Source organism: Salmo salar, unplaced genomic scaffold, assembly GCF_965601325.2.
Source record: "Salmo salar unplaced genomic scaffold, fSalSal1 ptg000293l, whole genome shotgun sequence".
Lineage (NCBI taxonomy): Eukaryota > Metazoa > Chordata > Actinopteri > Salmoniformes > Salmonidae > Salmo > Salmo salar.
The window spans coordinates 494,909-509,939 of record NW_027675346.1 but is presented as its reverse complement, the minus strand read 5'-3'; the positions used below and the strand labels follow the sequence as shown (position 1 = coordinate 509,939).

Here is a 15,031-nt window from a genome sequence, read left to right as displayed (position 1 = left end):
AGGAAGCTGCATTTAGTCAATTCATCATTAAATGCTTACTACAAGGCAGTGTTGCTGATGAAATAGTGCAGGGGCACACCCTCGTGGACAAAATGCTTACAGCACCTGGTATTCCCAGGCGGTCTCCCATCCAAGTACTAACCAGGCCCGACCCTGCTTAGCTTCCGAGATCAGACGAGATCGGGCGTACCCAGGCTGGTATGGCCGTAAGCGAGAAACAATCTCTTGCTACAACATATATAGTCAAAGTGAGTCTGATAAAACAGATATTTAGTCAATTCATCATTAAATGCTTAATACAAGGCACTGTTGCTGATGAAATAGTGCAAGAGCACACCCTCGTGGACAAAATGCTTACAGCACCTGGTATTCCCAGGCGGTCTCCCATCCAAGTACTAACCAGGCCCGACCCTGCTTAGCTTCCGAGATCAGACGAGATCGGGCGTACCCAGGCTGGTATGGCCGTAAGCGAGAAACAATCTCTTGCTACAACATATATAGTCAAAGTGAGTGTGATAAACAGACATTGCATTTTCACCAATTAGATAAGCAGCTTGAACTTTGTGTCACTGAAAAAGTAGAAGAAATTACAAACACTGTTCCCATCACTTTTTAGCACAGGTAGTTGGATAAAATACAAACTTTATTTCCTTTCATCATTTGAACAGGGCAAAGGAGCACAAAGCACACACAAGCTGCATTCAGCAACAATATTCTTGTTTGTCTTATAAATACAAGGCAGATGCTAATTGAAAACACAAGGAAATTTGATCCTATTAAAAAGGCAGGAAGCTGCATTTAGTCAATTCATCATTAAATGCTTACTACAAGGCAGTGTTGCTGATGAAATAGTGCAGGGGCACACCCTCGTGGACAAAATGCTTACAGCACCTGGTATTCCCAGGCGGTCTCCCATCCAAGTACTAACCAGGCCCGACCCTGCTTAGCTTCCGAGATCAGACGAGATCGGGCGTACCCAGGCTGGTATGGCCGTAAGCGAGAAACAATCTCTTGCTACAACATATATAGTCAAAGTGAGTCTGATAAAACAGACATTTAGTCAATTCATCATTAAATGCTTAATACAAGCCAGTGTTGCTGATGAAATAGTGCAAGAGCACACCCTCGTGGACAAAATGCTTACAGCACCTGGTATTCCCAGGCGGTCTCCCATCCAAGTACTAACCAGGCCCGACCCTGCTTAGCTTCCGAGATCAGACGAGATCGGGCGTACCCAGGCTGGTATGGCCGTAAGCGAGAAACAATCTCTTGCTACAACATATATAGTCAAAGTGAGTGTGATAAACAGACATTGCATTTTCACCAATTAGATAAGCAGCTTGAACTTTGTGTCACTGAAAAAGTAGAAGAAATTACAAACACTGTTCCCATCACTTTTTAGCACAGGTAGTTGGATAAAATACAAACTTTATTTCCTTTCATCATTTGAACAGGGCAAAGGAGCACAAAGCACACACAAGCTGCATTCAGCAACAATATTCTTGTTTGTCTTATAAATACAAGGCAGATGCTAATTGAAAACACAAGGAAATTTGATCCTATTAAAAAGGCAGGAAGCTGCATTTAGTCAATTCATCATTAAATGCTTACTACAAGGCAGTGTTGCTGATGAAATAGTGCAGGGGCACACCCTCGTGGACAAAATGCTTACAGCACCTGGTATTCCCAGGCGGTCTCCCATCCAAGTACTAACCAGGCCCGACCCTGCTTAGCTTCCGAGATCAGACGAGATCGGGCGTACCCAGGCTGGTATGGCCGTAAGCGAGAAACAATCTCTTGCTACAACATATATAGTCAAAGTGAGTGTGATAAACAGACATTGCATTTTCACCAATTAGATAAGCAGCTTGAACTTTGTGTCACTGAAAAAGTAGAAGAAATTACAAACACTGTTCCCATCACTTTTTACCACAGGTAGTTGGATAAAATACAAACTTTATTTCCTTTCATCATTTGAACAGGGCAAAGGAGCACAAAGCACACACAAGCTGCATTCAGCAACAATATTCTTGTTTGTCTTATAAATACAAGGCAGATGCTAATTGAAAACACAAGGAAATTTGATCCTATTAAAAAGGCAGGAAGCTGCATTTAGTCAATTCATCATTAAATGCTTACTACAAGGCAGTGTTGCTGATGAAATAGTGCAGGGGCACACCCTCGTGGACAAAATGCTTACAGCACCTGGTATTCCCAGGCGGTCTCCCATCCAAGTACTAACCAGGCCCGACCCTGCTTAGCTTCCGAGATCAGACGAGATCGGGGGTACCCAGGCTGGTATGGCCGTAAGCGAGAAACAAGCTCTTGCTACAACATATATAGTCAAAGTGAGTCTGATAAAACAGACATTTAGTCAATTCATCATTAAATGCTTAATACAAGGCAGTGTTGCTGATGAAATAGTGCAAGAGCACACCCTCGTGGACAAAATGCTTACAGCACCTGGTATTCCCAGGCGGTCTCCCATCCAAGTACTAACCAGGCCCGACCCTGCTTAGCTTCCGAGATCAGACGAGATCGGGCGTACCCAGGCTGGTATGGCCGTAAGCGAGAAGCAATCTCTTGCTACAACATATATAGTCAAAGTGAGTGTGATAAACAGACATTGCATTTTCACCAATTAGATAAGCAGCTTGAACTTTGTGTCACTGAAAAAGTAGAAGAAATTACAAACACTGTTCCCATCACTTTTTAGCACAGGTAGTTGGATAAAATACAAACTTTATTTCCTTTCATCATTTGAACAGGGCAAAGGAGCACAAAGCACACACAAGCTGCATTCAGCAACAATATTCTTGTTTGTCTTATAAATACAAGGCAGATGCTAATTGAAAACACAAGGAAATTTGATCCTATTAAAAAGGCAGGAAGCTGCATTTAGTCAATTCATCATTAAATGCTTACTACAAGGCAGTGTTGCTGATGAAATAGTGCAGGGGCACACCCTCGTGGACAAAATGCTTACAGCACCTGGTATTCCCAGGCGGTCTCCCATCCAAGTACTAACCAGGCCCGACCCTGCTTAGCTTCCGAGATCAGACGAGATCGGGCGTACCCAGGCTGGTATGGCCGTAAGCGAGAAACAATCTCTTGCTACAACATATATAGTCAAAGTGAGTGTGATAAACAGACATTGCATTTTCACCAATTAGATAAGCAGCTTGAACTTTGTGTCACTGAAAAAGTAGAAGAAATTACAAACACTGTTCCCATCACTTTTTAGCACAGGTAGTTGGATAAAATACAAACTTTATTTCCTTTCATCATTTGAACAGGGCAAAGGAGCACAAAGCACACACAAGCTGCATTCAGCAACAATATTCTTGTTTGTCTTATAAATACAAGGCAGATGCTAATTGAAAACACAAGGAAATTTGATCCTATTAAAAAGGCAGGAAGCTGCATTTAGTCAATTCATCATTAAATGCTTACTACAAGGCAGTGTTGCTGATGAAATAGTGCAGGGGCACACCCTCGTGGACAAAATGCTTACAGCACCTGGTATTCCCAGGCGGTCTCCCATCCAAGTACTAACCAGGCCCGACCCTGCTTAGCTTCCGAGATCAGACGAGATCGGGCGTACCCAGGCTGGTATGGCCTTAAGCGAGAAACAATCTCTTGCTACAACATATATAGTCAAAGTGAGTCTGATAAAACAGACATTTAGTCAATTCATCATTAAATGCTTAATACAAGGCAGTGTTGCTGATGAAATAGTGCAAGAGCACACCCTCGTGGACAAAATGCTTACAGCACCTGGTATTCCCAGGAGGTCTCCCATCCAAGTACTAACCAGGCCCGACCCTGCCTAGCTTCCGAGATCAGACGAGATCGGGCGTACCCAGGCTGGTATGGCCGTAAGCGAGAAACAATCTCTTGCTACAACATATATAGTCAAAGTGAGTGTGATAAACAGACATTGCATTTTCACCAATTAGATAAGCAGCTTGAACTTTGTGTCACTGAAAAAGTAGAAGAAATTACAAACACTGTTCCCATCACTTTTTAGCACAGGTAGTTGGATAAAATACAAACTTTATTTCCTTTCATCATTTGAACAGGGCAAAGGAGCACAAAGCACACACAAGCTGCATTCAGCAACAATATTCTTGTTTGTCTTATAAATACAAGGCAGATGCTAATTGAAAACACAAGGAAATTTGATCCTATTAAAAAGGCAGGAAGCTGCATTTAGTCAATTCATCATTAAATGCTTACTACAAGGCAGTGTTGCTGATGAAATAGTGCAGGGGCACACCCTCGTGGACAAAATACTTACAGCACCTGGTATTCCCAGGCGGTCTCCCATCCAAGTACTAACCAGGCCCGACCCTGCTTAGCTTCCGAGATCAGACGAGATCGGGCGTACCCAGGCTGGTATGGCCGCAAGCGTGAAACAATCTCTTGCTACAACATATATAGTCAAAGTGAGTCTGATAAAACAGACATTTAGTCAATTCATCATTAAATGCTTAATACAAGGCAGTGTTGCTGATGAAATAGTGCAAGAGCACACCCTCGTGGACAAAATGCTTACAGCACCTGGTATTCGCAGGCGGTCTCCCATCCAAGTACTAACCAGGCCCGACCCTGCTTAGCTTCCGAGATCAGATGAGATCGGGAGTACCCAGGCTGATATGGCCGTAAGCGAGAAACAATCTCTTGCTACAACATATATAGTCAAAGTGAGTCTGATAAAACAGACATTTAGTCAATTCATCATTAAATGCTTACTACAAGGCAGTGTTGCTGATGAAATAGTGCAAGAGCACACCCTCGTGGACAAAATGCTTACAGCACCTGGTATTCCCAGGCAGTCTCCCATCAAAGTACTAACCAGGCCCGACCCTGCTTAGCTTCCGAGATCAGACGAGATCGGGCGTACCCAGGCTGGTATGGCCGTAAGCGAGAATCAATCTCTTGCTACAACATATATAGTCAAAGTGAGTCTGATAAAACAGACATTTAGTCAATTCATCATTAAATGCTTACTACAAGGCAGTGTTGCCGATGAAATAGTGCAAGAGCACACCCTCGTGGACAAAATGCTTAGAGCACCTGGTATTCCCAGGCGGTCTCCCATCCAAGTACTAACCAGGACCGACCCTGCTTAGCTTCCGAGATCAGACGAGATCGGGAGTACCCAGGCTGACATGGCCGTAAGCGAGAAACAATCTCTTGCTACAACATATATAGTCAAAGTGAGTGTGATAAACAGACATTGCATTTTCACCAATTAGATAAGCAGCTTGAACTTTGTGTCACTGAAAAAGTAGAAGAAATTACAAACACTGTTCCCATCACTTTTTAGCACAGGTAGTTAGATAAAATACAAACTTTATTTCCTTTCATCATTTGAACAGGGCAAAGGAGCACAAAGCACACACAAGCTGCATTCAGCAACAATATTCTTGTTTGTCTTATAAATACAAGGCAGATGCTAATTGAAAACACAAGGAAATTTGATCCTATTAAAAAGGCAGGAAGCTGCATTTAGTCAATTCATCATTAAATGCTTACTACAAGGCAGTGTTGCTGATGAAATAGTGCAGGGGCACACCCTCGTGGACAAAATGCTTACAGCACCTGGTATTCCCAGGCGGTCTCCCATCCAAGTACTAACCAGGCCCGACCCTGCTTAGCTTCCGAGATCAGACGAGATCGGGCGTACCCAGGCTGGTATGGCCGTAAGCGAGAAGCAATCTCTTGCTACAACATATATAGTCAAAGTGAGTGTGATAAACAGACATTGCATTTTCACCAATTAGATAAGCAGCTTGAACTTTGTGTCACTGAAAAAGTAGAAGAAATTACAAACACTGTTCCCATCACTTTTTAGCACAGGTAGTTGGATAAAATACAAACTTTATTTCCTTTCATCATTTGAACAGGGCAAAGGAGCACAAAGCACACACAAGCTGCATTCAGCAACAATATTCTTGTTTGTCTTATAAATACAAGGCAGATGCTAATTGAAAACACAAGGAAATTTGATCCTATTAAAAAGGCAGGAAGCTGCATTTAGTCAATTCATCATTAAATGCTTACTACAAGGCAGTGTTGCTGATGAAATAGTGCAGGGGCACACCCTCGTGGACAAAATGCTTACAGCACCTGGTATTCCCAGGCGGTCTCCCATCCAAGTACTAACCAGGCCCGACCCTGCTTAGCTTCCGAGATCAGACGAGATCGGGCGTACCCAGGCTGGTATGGCCGTAAGCGAGAAACAATCTCTTGCTACAACATATATAGTCAAAGTGAGTGTGATAAACAGACATTGCATTTTCACCAATTAGATAAGCAGCTTGAACTTTGTGTCACTGAAAAAGTAGAAGAAATTACAAACACTGTTCCCATCACTTTTTAGCACAGGTAGTTGGATAAAATACAAACTTTATTTCCTTTCATCATTTGAACAGGGCAAAGGAGCACAAAGCACACACAAGCTGCATTCAGCAACAATATTCTTGTTTGTCTTATAAATACAAGGCAGATGCTAATTGAAAACACAAGGAAATTTGATCCTATTAAAAAGGCAGGAAGCTGCATTTAGTCAATTCATCATTAAATGCTTACTACAAGGCAGTGTTGCTGATGAAATAGTGCAGGGGCACACCCTCGTGGACAAAATGCTTACAGCACCTGGTATTCCCAGGCGGTCTCCCATCCAAGTACTAACCAGGCCCGACCCTGCTTAGCTTCCGAGATCAGACGAGATCGGGCGTACCCAGGCTGGTATGGCCTTAAGCGAGAAACAATCTCTTGCTACAACATATATAGTCAAAGTGAGTCTGATAAAACAGACATTTAGTCAATTCATCATTAAATGCTTAATACAAGGCAGTGTTGCTGATGAAATAGTGCAAGAGCACACCCTCGTGGACAAAATGCTTACAGCACCTGGTATTCCCAGGAGGTCTCCCATCCAAGTACTAACCAGGCCCGACCCTGCCTAGCTTCCGAGATCAGACGAGATCGGGCGTACCCAGGCTGGTATGGCCGTAAGCGAGAAACAATCTCTTGCTACAACATATATAGTCAAAGTGAGTGTGATAAACAGACATTGCATTTTCACCAATTAGATAAGCAGCTTGAACTTTGTGTCACTGAAAAAGTAGAAGAAATTACAAACACTGTTCCCATCACTTTTTAGCACAGGTAGTTGGATAAAATACAAACTTTATTTCCTTTCATCATTTGAACAGGGCAAAGGAGCACAAAGCACACACAAGCTGCATTCAGCAACAATATTCTTGTTTGTCTTATAAATACAAGGCAGATGCTAATTGAAAACACAAGGAAATTTGATCCTATTAAAAAGGCAGGAAGCTGCATTTAGTCAATTCATCATTAAATGCTTACTACAAGGCAGTGTTGCTGATGAAATAGTGCAGCGGCACACCCTCGTGGACAAAATGCTTACAGCACCTGGTATTCCCAGGCGGTCTCCCATCCAAGTACTAACCAGGCCCGACCCTGCTTAGCTTCCGAGATCAGACGAGATCGGGCGTACCCAGGCTGGTATGGCCGCAAGCGTGAAACAATCTCTTGCTACAACATATATAGTCAAAGTGAGTCTGATAAAACAGACATTTAGTCAATTCATCATTAAATGCTTAATACAAGGCAGTGTTGCTGATGAAATAGTGCAAGAGCACACCCTCGTGGACAAAATACTTACAGCACCTGGTATTCCCAGGAGGTCTCCCATCCAAGTACTAACCAGGCCCGACCCTGCCTAGCTTCCGAGATCAGACGAGATCGGGCGTACCCAGGCTGGTATGGCCGTAAGCGAGAAACAATCTCTTGCTACAACATATATAGTCAAAGTGAGTGTGATAAACAGACATTGCATTTTCACCAATTAGATAAGCAGCTTGAACTTTGTGTCACTGAAAAAGTAGAAGAAATTACAAACACTGTTCCCATCACTTTTTAGCACAGGTAGTTGGATAAAATACAAACTTTATTTCCTTTCATCATTTGAACAGGGCAAAGGAGCACAAAGCACACACAAGCTGCATTCAGCAACAATATTCTTGTTTGTCTTATAAATACAAGGCAGATGCTAATTGAAAACACAAGGAAATTTGATCCTATTAAAAAGGCAGGAAGCTGCATTTAGTCAATTCATCATTAAATGCTTACTACAAGGCAGTGTTGCTGATGAAATAGTGCAGCGGCACACCCTCGTGGACAAAATGCTTACAGCACCTGGTATTCCCAGGCGGTCTCCCATCCAAGTACTAACCAGGCCCGACCCTGCTTAGCTTCCGAGATCAGACGAGATCGGGCGTACCCAGGCTGGTATGGCCGCAAGCGTGAAACAATCTCTTGCTACAACATATATAGTCAAAGTGAGTCTGATAAAACAGACATTTAGTCAATTCATCATTAAATGCTTAATACAAGGCAGTGTTGCTGATGAAATAGTGCAAGAGCACACCCTCGTGGACAAAATGCTTACAGCACCTGGTATTCGCAGGCGGTCTCCCATCCAAGTACTAACCAGGCCCGACCCTGCTTAGCTTCCGAGATCAGACGAGATCGGGCGTACCCAGGCTGATATGGCCGTATGCGAGAAACAATCTCTTGCTACAACATATATAGTCAAAGTGAGTCTGATAAAACAGACATTTAGTCAATTCATCATTAAATGCTTACTACAAGGCAGTGTTGCTGATGAAATAGTGCAAGAGCACACCCTCGTGGACAAAATGCTTACAGCACCTGGTATTCCCAGGCGGTCTCCCATCCAAGTACTAACCAGGCCCGACCCTGCTTAGCTTCCGAGATCAGATGAGATCGGGAGTACCCAGGCTGATATGGCCGTAAGCGAGAAACAATCTCTTGCTACAACATATATAGTCAAAGTGAGTCTGATAAAACAGACATTTAGTCAATTCATCATTAAATGCTTACTACAAGGCAGTGTTGCTGATGAAATAGTGCAAGAGCACACCCTCGTGGACAAAATGCTTACAGCACCTGGTATTCCCAGGCAGTCTCCCATCAAAGTACTAACCAGGCCCGACCCTGCTTAGCTTCCGAGATCAGACGAGATCGGGCGTACCCAGGCTGGTATGGCCGTAAGCGAGAATCAATCTCTTGCTACAACATATATAGTCAAAGTGAGTCTGATAAAACAGACATTTAGTCAATTCATCATTAAATGCTTACTACAAGGCAGTGTTGCTGATGAAATAGTGCAAGAGCACACCCTCGTGGACAAAATGCTTAGAGCACCTGGTATTCCCAGGCGGTCTCCCATCCAAGTACTAACCAGGACCGACCCTGCTTAGCTTCCGAGATCAGACGAGATCGGGAGTACCCAGGCTGACATGGCCGTAAGCGAGGAACAATCTCTTGCTACAACATATATAGTCAAAGTGAGTGTGATAAACAGACATTGCATTTTCACCAATTAGATAAGCAGCTTGAACTTTGTGTCACTGAAAAAGTAGAAGAAATTACAAACACTGTTCCCATCACTTTTTAGCACAGGTAGTTAGATAAAATACAAACTTTATTTCCTTTCATCATTTGAACAGGGCAAAGGAGCACAAAGCACACACAAGCTGCATTCAGCAACAATATTCTTGTTTGTCTTATAAATACAAGGCAGATGCTAATTGAAAACACAAGGAAATTTGATCCTATTAAAAAGGCAGGAAGCTGCATTTAGTCAATTCATCATTAAATGCTTACTACAAGGCAGTGTTGCTGATGAAATAGTGCAAGAGCACACCCTCGTGGACAAAATGCTTACAGCACCTGGTATTCCCAGGCGGTCTCCCATCCAAGTACTAACCAGGCCCGACCCTGCTTAGCTTCCGAGATCAGACGAGATCGGGCGTACCCAGGCTGGTATGGCCGTAAGCGAGAAACAATCTCTTGCTACAACATATATAGTCAAAGTGAGTCTGATAAAACAGACATTTAGTCAATTCATCATTAAATGCTTACTACAAGGCAGTGTTGCTGATGAAATAGTGCAAGAGCACACCCTCGTGGACAAAATGCTTACAGCACCTGGTATTCCCAGGCGGTCTCCCATCCAAGTACTAACCAGGCACGACCCTGCTTAGCTTCCGAGATCAGACGAGATTGGGCTTACCCAGGCTGGTATGGCCGTAAGCGAGAAACAATCTCTTGCTACAACATATATAGTCAAAGTGAGTCTGATAAAACAGACATTTAGTCAATTCATCATTAAATGCTTACTACAAGGCAGTGTTGCTGATGAAATAGTGCAAGAGCACACCCTCGTGGACAAAATGCTTACAGCACCTGGTATTCCCAGGCGGTCTCCCATCCAAGTACTAACCAGGCCCGACCCTGCTTAGCTTCCGAGATCAGACGAGATCGGGCGTACCCAGGCTGATATGGCCGTAAGCGAGAAACAATCTCTTGCTACAACATATATAGTCAAAGTGAGTCTGATAAAACAGACATTTAGTCAATTCATCATTAAATGCTTACTACAAGGCAGTGTTGCTGATGAAATAGTGCAAGAGCACACCCTCGTGGACAAAATGCTTACAGCACCTGGTATTCCCAGGCGGTCTCCCATCCAAGTACTAACCAGGCCCGACCCTGCTTAGCTTCCGAGATCAGACGAGATCGGGCGTACCCAGGCAGATATGGCCGTAAGCGAGAAACAATCTCTTGCTACAACATATATAGTCAAAGTGAGTCAGATAAAACAGACATTTAGTCAATTCATCATTAAATGCTTACTACAAGGCAGTGTTGCTGATGAAATAGTGCAAGAGCACACCCTCGTGGACAAAATGCTTACAGCACCTGGTATTCCCAGGCGGTCTCCCATCCAAGTACTAACCAGGCACGACCCTGCTTAGCTTCCGAGATCAGACGAGATCGGGCGTACCCAGGCTGGTATGGCCGTAAGCGAGAAACAATCTCTTGCTACAACATATATAGTCAAAGTGAGTCTGATAAAACAGACATTTAGTCAATTCATCATTAAATGCTTACTACAAGGCAGTGTTGCTGATGAAATAGTGCAAGAGCACACCCTCGTGGACAAAATGCTTACAGCACCTGGTATTCCCAGGCGGTCTCCCATCCAAGTACTAACCAGGCCCGACCCTGCTTAGCTTCCGAGATCAGACGAGATCGGGCGAACCCAGGCTGGTATGGCCGTAAGCGAGACACAATCTCTTGCTACAACATATATATTCAAAGTGAGTGTGATAAACAGACATTGCATTTTCACCAATTAGATAAGCAGCTTGAACTTTGTGTCACTGAAAAAGTAGAAGAAATTACAAACACTGTTCCCATCACTTTTTAGCACAGGTAGTTGGATAAAATACCAACTTTATTTCCTTTCATCATTTGAACAGGGCAAAGGAGCACAAAGCACACACAAGCTGCATTCAGCAACAATATTCTTGTTTGTCTTATAAATACAAGGCAGATGCTAATTGAAAACACAAGGAAATTTGATCCTATTAAAAAGGCAGGAAGCTGCATTTAGTCAATTCATCATTAAATGCTTACTACAAGGCAGTGTTGCTGATGAAATAGTGCAAGAGCACACCCTCGTGGACAAAATGCTTACAGCACCTGGTATTCCCAGGCGGTCTCCCATCCAAGTACTAAACAGGCCCGACCCTGCTTAGCTTCCGAGATCAGACGAGATCAGGCGTAGCCAGGCTGGTATGGCCGTAAGCGAGAAACAATCTCTTGCTACAACATATATATTCAAAGTGAGTGTGATAAACAGACATTGCATTTTCACCAATTAGATAAGCAGCTTGAACTTTGTGTCACTGAAAAAGTAGAAGAAATTACAAACACTGTTCCCATCACTTTTTAGCACAGGTAGTTGGATAAAATACCAACTTTATTTCCTTTCATCATTTGAACAGGGCAAAGGAGCACAAAGCACACACAAGCTGCATTCAGCAACAATATTCTTGTTTGTCTTATAAATACAAGGCAGATGCTAATTGAAAACACAAGGAAATTTGATCCTATTAAAAAGGCAGGAAGCTGCATTTAGTCAATTCATCATTAAATGCTTACTACAAGGCAGTGTTGCTGATGAAATAGTGCAAGAGCACACCCTCGTGGACAAAATGCTTACAGCACCTGGTATTCCCAGGCGGTCTCCCATCCAAGTACTAACCAGGCACGACCCTGCTTAGCTTCCGAGATCAGACGAGATCGGGCTTACCCAGGCTGGTATGGCCGTAAGCGAGAAACAATCTCTTGCTACAACATATATAGTCAAAGTGAGTCTGATAAAACAGACATTTAGTCAATTCATCATTAAATGCTTACTACAAGGCAGTGTTGCTGATGAAATAGTGCAAGAGCACACCCTCGTGGACAAAATGCTTACAGCACCTGGTATTCCCAGGCGGTCTCCCATCCAAGTACTAACCAGGCACGACCCTGCTTAGCTTCCGAGATCAGACGAGATCGGGCGTACCCAGGCTGATATGGCCGTAAGCGAGAAACAATCTCTTGCTACAACATATATAGTCAAAGTGAGTCTGATAAAACAGATATTTAGTCAATTCATCATTAAATGCTTACTACAAGGCAGTGTTGCTGATGAAATAGTGCAAGAGCACACCCTCGTGGACAAAATGCTTACAGCACCTGGTATTCCCAGGCGGTCTCCCATCCAAGTACTAACCAGGCACGACCCTGCTTAGCTTCCGAGATCAGACGAGATCGGGCGTACCCAGGCTGGTATGGCCGTAAGCGAGAAACAATCTCTTGCTACAACATATATAGTCAAAGTGAGTCAGATAAAACAGACATTTAGTCAATTCATCATTAAATGCTTACTACAAGGCAGTGTTGCTGATGAAATAGTGCAAGAGCACACCCTCGTGGACAAAATGCTTACAGCACCTGGTATTCCCAGGCGGTCTCCCATCCAAGTACTAACCAGGCACGACCCTGCTTAGCTTCCGAGATCAGACGAGATCGGGCGTACCCAGGCTGGTATGGCCGTAAGCGAGAAACAATCTCTTGCTACAACATATATAGTCAAAGTGAGTCTGATAAAACAGACATTTAGTCAATTCATCATTAAATGCTTACTACAAGGCAGTGTTGCTGATGAAATAGTGCAAGAGCACACCCTCGTGGACAAAATGCTTACAGCACCTGGTATTCCCAGGCGGTCTCCCATCCAAGTACTAACCAGGCCCGACCCTGCTTAGCTTCCGAGATCAGACGAGATCGGGCGTACCCAGGCTGGTATGGCCGTAAGCGAGAAACAATCTCTTGCTACAACATATATATTCAAAGTGAGTGTGATAAACAGACATTGCATTTTCACCAATTAGATAAGCAGCTTGAACTTTGTGTCACTGAAAAAGTAGAAGAAATTACAAACACTGTTCCCATCACTTTTTAGCACAGGTAGTTGGATAAAATACCAACTTTATTTCCTTTCATCATTTGAACAGGGCAAAGGAGCACAAAGCACACACAAGCTGCATTCAGCAACAATATTCTTGTTTGTCTTATAAATACAAGGCAGATGCTAATTGAAAACACAAGGAAATTTGATCCTATTAAAAAGGCAGGAAGCTGCATTTAGTCAATTCATCATTAAATGCTTACTACAAGGCAGTGTTGCTGATGAAATAGTGCAAGAGCACACCCTCGTGGACAAAATGCTTACAGCACCTGGTATTCCCAGGCGGTCTCCCATCCAAGTACTAACCAGGCACGACCCTGCTTAGCTTCCGAGATCAGACGAGATCGGGCTTACCCAGGCTGGTATGGCCGTAAGCGAGAAACAATCTCTTGCTACAACATATATAGTCAAAGTGAGTCTGATAAAACAGACATTTAGTCAATTCATCATTAAATGCTTACTACAAGGCAGTGTTGCTGATGAAATAGTGCAAGAGCACACCCTCGTGGACAAAATGCTTACAGCACCTGGTATTCCCAGGCGGTCTCCCATCCAAGTACTAACCAGGCACGACCCTGCTTAGCTTCCGAGATCAGACGAGATCGGGCGTACCCAGGCTGATATGGCCGTAAGCGAGAAACAATCTCTTGCTACAACATATATAGTCAAAGTGAGTCTGATAAAACAGATATTTAGTCAATTCATCATTAAATGCTTACTACAAGGCAGTGTTGCTGATGAAATAGTGCAAGAGCACACCCTCGTGGACAAAATGCTTACAGCACCTGGTATTCCCAGGCGGTCTCCCATCCAAGTACTAACCAGGCACGACCCTGCTTAGCTTCCGAGATCAGACGAGATCGGGCGTACCCAGGCTGGTATGGCCGTAAGCGAGAAACAATCTCTTGCTACAACATATATAGTCAAAGTGAGTCAGATAAAACAGACATTTAGTCAATTCATCATTAAATGCTTACTACAAGGCAGTGTTGCTGATGAAATCATGCAAGAGCACACCCTCGTGGACAAAATGCTTACAGCACCTGGTATTCCCAGGCGGTCTCCCATCCAAGTACTAACCAGGCACGACCCTGCTTAGCTTCCGAGATCAGACGAGATCGGGCGTACCCAGGCTGGTATGGCCGTAAGCGAGAAACAATCTCTTGCTACAACATATATAGTCAAAGTGAGTCTGATAAAACAGACATTTAGTCAATTCATCATTAAATGCTTACTACAAGGCAGTGTTGCTGATGAAATAGTGCAAGAGCACACCCTCGTGGACAAAATGCTTACAGCACCTGGTATTCCCAGGCGGTCTCCCATCCAAGTACTAACCAGGCCCGACCCTGCTTAGCTTCCGAGATCAGACGAGATCGGGCGTACCCAGGCTGGTATGGCCGTAAGCGAGAAACAATCTCTTGCTACAACATATATATTCAAAGTGAGTGTGATAAACAGACATTGCATTTTCACCAATTAGATAAGCAGCTTGAACTTTGTGTCACTGAAAAAGTAGAAGAAATTACAAACACTGTTCCCATCACTTTTTAGCACAGGTAGTTGGATAAAATACCAACTTTATTTCCTTTCATCATT

The 15,031-nt window shown here is 43.5% G+C and overlaps 39 non-coding genes and 3 pseudogenes across 39 annotated transcripts; all 42 read right to left on the bottom strand.

The window, feature by feature from the left end:
- Positions 1-93: 93 nt before the first annotated feature.
- LOC145871255 (5S ribosomal RNA) lies at positions 94-212 on the bottom strand. The gene has a single exon (XR_014386886.1). It is a non-coding gene; the product is annotated as a 5S ribosomal RNA (ribosomal RNA).
- Positions 213-351: 139 nt separating this feature from the next.
- Positions 352-470, bottom strand: LOC145871254 (5S ribosomal RNA). Its single transcript, XR_014386885.1, has one exon. It is a non-coding gene; the product is annotated as a 5S ribosomal RNA (ribosomal RNA).
- A 409-nt stretch (positions 471-879) lies between these two features.
- On the bottom strand, positions 880-998 carry LOC145871253 (5S ribosomal RNA). Its single transcript, XR_014386884.1, has one exon. It is a non-coding gene; the product is annotated as a 5S ribosomal RNA (ribosomal RNA).
- Positions 999-1,137: 139 nt separating this feature from the next.
- Positions 1,138-1,256, bottom strand: LOC145871252 (5S ribosomal RNA). Its single transcript, XR_014386883.1, has one exon. It is a non-coding gene; the product is annotated as a 5S ribosomal RNA (ribosomal RNA).
- A 409-nt stretch (positions 1,257-1,665) lies between these two features.
- LOC145871251 (5S ribosomal RNA) lies at positions 1,666-1,784 on the bottom strand. The gene has a single exon (XR_014386882.1). It is a non-coding gene; the product is annotated as a 5S ribosomal RNA (ribosomal RNA).
- A 409-nt stretch (positions 1,785-2,193) lies between these two features.
- Positions 2,194-2,312, bottom strand: LOC145874858 (5S ribosomal RNA). The gene has a single exon (XR_014390493.1). It is a non-coding gene; the product is annotated as a 5S ribosomal RNA (ribosomal RNA).
- Positions 2,313-2,451: 139 nt separating this feature from the next.
- On the bottom strand, positions 2,452-2,570 carry LOC145871250 (5S ribosomal RNA). The gene has a single exon (XR_014386881.1). It is a non-coding gene; the product is annotated as a 5S ribosomal RNA (ribosomal RNA).
- Positions 2,571-2,979: 409 nt separating this feature from the next.
- Positions 2,980-3,098, bottom strand: LOC145871249 (5S ribosomal RNA). Its single transcript, XR_014386880.1, has one exon. It is a non-coding gene; the product is annotated as a 5S ribosomal RNA (ribosomal RNA).
- A 409-nt stretch (positions 3,099-3,507) lies between these two features.
- Positions 3,508-3,626, bottom strand: LOC145868953 (5S ribosomal RNA). The gene has a single exon (XR_014384948.1). It is a non-coding gene; the product is annotated as a 5S ribosomal RNA (ribosomal RNA).
- Positions 3,627-3,765: 139 nt separating this feature from the next.
- LOC145868386 (5S ribosomal RNA) lies at positions 3,766-3,884 on the bottom strand. The gene has a single exon (XR_014384382.1). It is a non-coding gene; the product is annotated as a 5S ribosomal RNA (ribosomal RNA).
- A 409-nt stretch (positions 3,885-4,293) lies between these two features.
- On the bottom strand, positions 4,294-4,412 carry LOC145868038 (5S ribosomal RNA). Its single transcript, XR_014384032.1, has one exon. It is a non-coding gene; the product is annotated as a 5S ribosomal RNA (ribosomal RNA).
- A 139-nt stretch (positions 4,413-4,551) lies between these two features.
- Positions 4,552-4,670, bottom strand: LOC145868327 (5S ribosomal RNA). Its single transcript, XR_014384322.1, has one exon. It is a non-coding gene; the product is annotated as a 5S ribosomal RNA (ribosomal RNA).
- Positions 4,671-4,809: 139 nt separating this feature from the next.
- On the bottom strand, positions 4,810-4,928 carry LOC145868065 (5S ribosomal RNA). The gene has a single exon (XR_014384059.1). It is a non-coding gene; the product is annotated as a 5S ribosomal RNA (ribosomal RNA).
- A 139-nt stretch (positions 4,929-5,067) lies between these two features.
- LOC145870798 (uncharacterized) lies at positions 5,068-5,186 on the bottom strand (annotated as a pseudogene).
- A 409-nt stretch (positions 5,187-5,595) lies between these two features.
- Positions 5,596-5,714, bottom strand: LOC145871248 (5S ribosomal RNA). Its single transcript, XR_014386879.1, has one exon. It is a non-coding gene; the product is annotated as a 5S ribosomal RNA (ribosomal RNA).
- A 409-nt stretch (positions 5,715-6,123) lies between these two features.
- On the bottom strand, positions 6,124-6,242 carry LOC145871247 (5S ribosomal RNA). The gene has a single exon (XR_014386878.1). It is a non-coding gene; the product is annotated as a 5S ribosomal RNA (ribosomal RNA).
- Positions 6,243-6,651: 409 nt separating this feature from the next.
- LOC145868952 (5S ribosomal RNA) lies at positions 6,652-6,770 on the bottom strand. The gene has a single exon (XR_014384947.1). It is a non-coding gene; the product is annotated as a 5S ribosomal RNA (ribosomal RNA).
- Positions 6,771-6,909: 139 nt separating this feature from the next.
- Positions 6,910-7,028, bottom strand: LOC145868385 (5S ribosomal RNA). The gene has a single exon (XR_014384381.1). It is a non-coding gene; the product is annotated as a 5S ribosomal RNA (ribosomal RNA).
- Positions 7,029-7,437: 409 nt separating this feature from the next.
- LOC145875099 (5S ribosomal RNA) lies at positions 7,438-7,556 on the bottom strand. The gene has a single exon (XR_014390733.1). It is a non-coding gene; the product is annotated as a 5S ribosomal RNA (ribosomal RNA).
- Positions 7,557-7,695: 139 nt separating this feature from the next.
- Positions 7,696-7,814, bottom strand: LOC145869423 (5S ribosomal RNA). The gene has a single exon (XR_014385419.1). It is a non-coding gene; the product is annotated as a 5S ribosomal RNA (ribosomal RNA).
- Positions 7,815-8,223: 409 nt separating this feature from the next.
- LOC145875097 (5S ribosomal RNA) lies at positions 8,224-8,342 on the bottom strand. Its single transcript, XR_014390731.1, has one exon. It is a non-coding gene; the product is annotated as a 5S ribosomal RNA (ribosomal RNA).
- A 139-nt stretch (positions 8,343-8,481) lies between these two features.
- On the bottom strand, positions 8,482-8,600 carry LOC145869932 (5S ribosomal RNA). The gene has a single exon (XR_014385928.1). It is a non-coding gene; the product is annotated as a 5S ribosomal RNA (ribosomal RNA).
- Positions 8,601-8,739: 139 nt separating this feature from the next.
- LOC145875083 (5S ribosomal RNA) lies at positions 8,740-8,858 on the bottom strand. The gene has a single exon (XR_014390717.1). It is a non-coding gene; the product is annotated as a 5S ribosomal RNA (ribosomal RNA).
- Positions 8,859-8,997: 139 nt separating this feature from the next.
- Positions 8,998-9,116, bottom strand: LOC145868064 (5S ribosomal RNA). Its single transcript, XR_014384058.1, has one exon. It is a non-coding gene; the product is annotated as a 5S ribosomal RNA (ribosomal RNA).
- A 139-nt stretch (positions 9,117-9,255) lies between these two features.
- LOC145870797 (uncharacterized) lies at positions 9,256-9,374 on the bottom strand (annotated as a pseudogene).
- Positions 9,375-9,783: 409 nt separating this feature from the next.
- LOC145871246 (5S ribosomal RNA) lies at positions 9,784-9,902 on the bottom strand. The gene has a single exon (XR_014386877.1). It is a non-coding gene; the product is annotated as a 5S ribosomal RNA (ribosomal RNA).
- Positions 9,903-10,041: 139 nt separating this feature from the next.
- LOC145870783 (uncharacterized) lies at positions 10,042-10,160 on the bottom strand (annotated as a pseudogene).
- Positions 10,161-10,299: 139 nt separating this feature from the next.
- On the bottom strand, positions 10,300-10,418 carry LOC145875621 (5S ribosomal RNA). The gene has a single exon (XR_014391266.1). It is a non-coding gene; the product is annotated as a 5S ribosomal RNA (ribosomal RNA).
- Positions 10,419-10,557: 139 nt separating this feature from the next.
- On the bottom strand, positions 10,558-10,676 carry LOC145867991 (5S ribosomal RNA). Its single transcript, XR_014383984.1, has one exon. It is a non-coding gene; the product is annotated as a 5S ribosomal RNA (ribosomal RNA).
- A 139-nt stretch (positions 10,677-10,815) lies between these two features.
- On the bottom strand, positions 10,816-10,934 carry LOC145869012 (5S ribosomal RNA). The gene has a single exon (XR_014385007.1). It is a non-coding gene; the product is annotated as a 5S ribosomal RNA (ribosomal RNA).
- Positions 10,935-11,073: 139 nt separating this feature from the next.
- LOC145875122 (5S ribosomal RNA) lies at positions 11,074-11,192 on the bottom strand. The gene has a single exon (XR_014390756.1). It is a non-coding gene; the product is annotated as a 5S ribosomal RNA (ribosomal RNA).
- Positions 11,193-11,601: 409 nt separating this feature from the next.
- Positions 11,602-11,720, bottom strand: LOC145868576 (5S ribosomal RNA). Its single transcript, XR_014384572.1, has one exon. It is a non-coding gene; the product is annotated as a 5S ribosomal RNA (ribosomal RNA).
- A 409-nt stretch (positions 11,721-12,129) lies between these two features.
- On the bottom strand, positions 12,130-12,248 carry LOC145870229 (5S ribosomal RNA). Its single transcript, XR_014386225.1, has one exon. It is a non-coding gene; the product is annotated as a 5S ribosomal RNA (ribosomal RNA).
- Positions 12,249-12,387: 139 nt separating this feature from the next.
- Positions 12,388-12,506, bottom strand: LOC145868521 (5S ribosomal RNA). The gene has a single exon (XR_014384517.1). It is a non-coding gene; the product is annotated as a 5S ribosomal RNA (ribosomal RNA).
- Positions 12,507-12,645: 139 nt separating this feature from the next.
- On the bottom strand, positions 12,646-12,764 carry LOC145869011 (5S ribosomal RNA). Its single transcript, XR_014385006.1, has one exon. It is a non-coding gene; the product is annotated as a 5S ribosomal RNA (ribosomal RNA).
- A 139-nt stretch (positions 12,765-12,903) lies between these two features.
- On the bottom strand, positions 12,904-13,022 carry LOC145869009 (5S ribosomal RNA). Its single transcript, XR_014385004.1, has one exon. It is a non-coding gene; the product is annotated as a 5S ribosomal RNA (ribosomal RNA).
- Positions 13,023-13,161: 139 nt separating this feature from the next.
- On the bottom strand, positions 13,162-13,280 carry LOC123731823 (5S ribosomal RNA). The gene has a single exon (XR_014386875.1). It is a non-coding gene; the product is annotated as a 5S ribosomal RNA (ribosomal RNA).
- A 409-nt stretch (positions 13,281-13,689) lies between these two features.
- LOC145870228 (5S ribosomal RNA) lies at positions 13,690-13,808 on the bottom strand. Its single transcript, XR_014386224.1, has one exon. It is a non-coding gene; the product is annotated as a 5S ribosomal RNA (ribosomal RNA).
- A 139-nt stretch (positions 13,809-13,947) lies between these two features.
- Positions 13,948-14,066, bottom strand: LOC123734418 (5S ribosomal RNA). Its single transcript, XR_006764717.2, has one exon. It is a non-coding gene; the product is annotated as a 5S ribosomal RNA (ribosomal RNA).
- A 139-nt stretch (positions 14,067-14,205) lies between these two features.
- Positions 14,206-14,324, bottom strand: LOC123734767 (5S ribosomal RNA). Its single transcript, XR_006764952.2, has one exon. It is a non-coding gene; the product is annotated as a 5S ribosomal RNA (ribosomal RNA).
- A 139-nt stretch (positions 14,325-14,463) lies between these two features.
- Positions 14,464-14,582, bottom strand: LOC123734768 (5S ribosomal RNA). Its single transcript, XR_006764953.2, has one exon. It is a non-coding gene; the product is annotated as a 5S ribosomal RNA (ribosomal RNA).
- Positions 14,583-14,721: 139 nt separating this feature from the next.
- LOC145871244 (5S ribosomal RNA) lies at positions 14,722-14,840 on the bottom strand. Its single transcript, XR_014386874.1, has one exon. It is a non-coding gene; the product is annotated as a 5S ribosomal RNA (ribosomal RNA).
- Between the last annotated feature and the right edge of the window lie 191 nt (positions 14,841-15,031).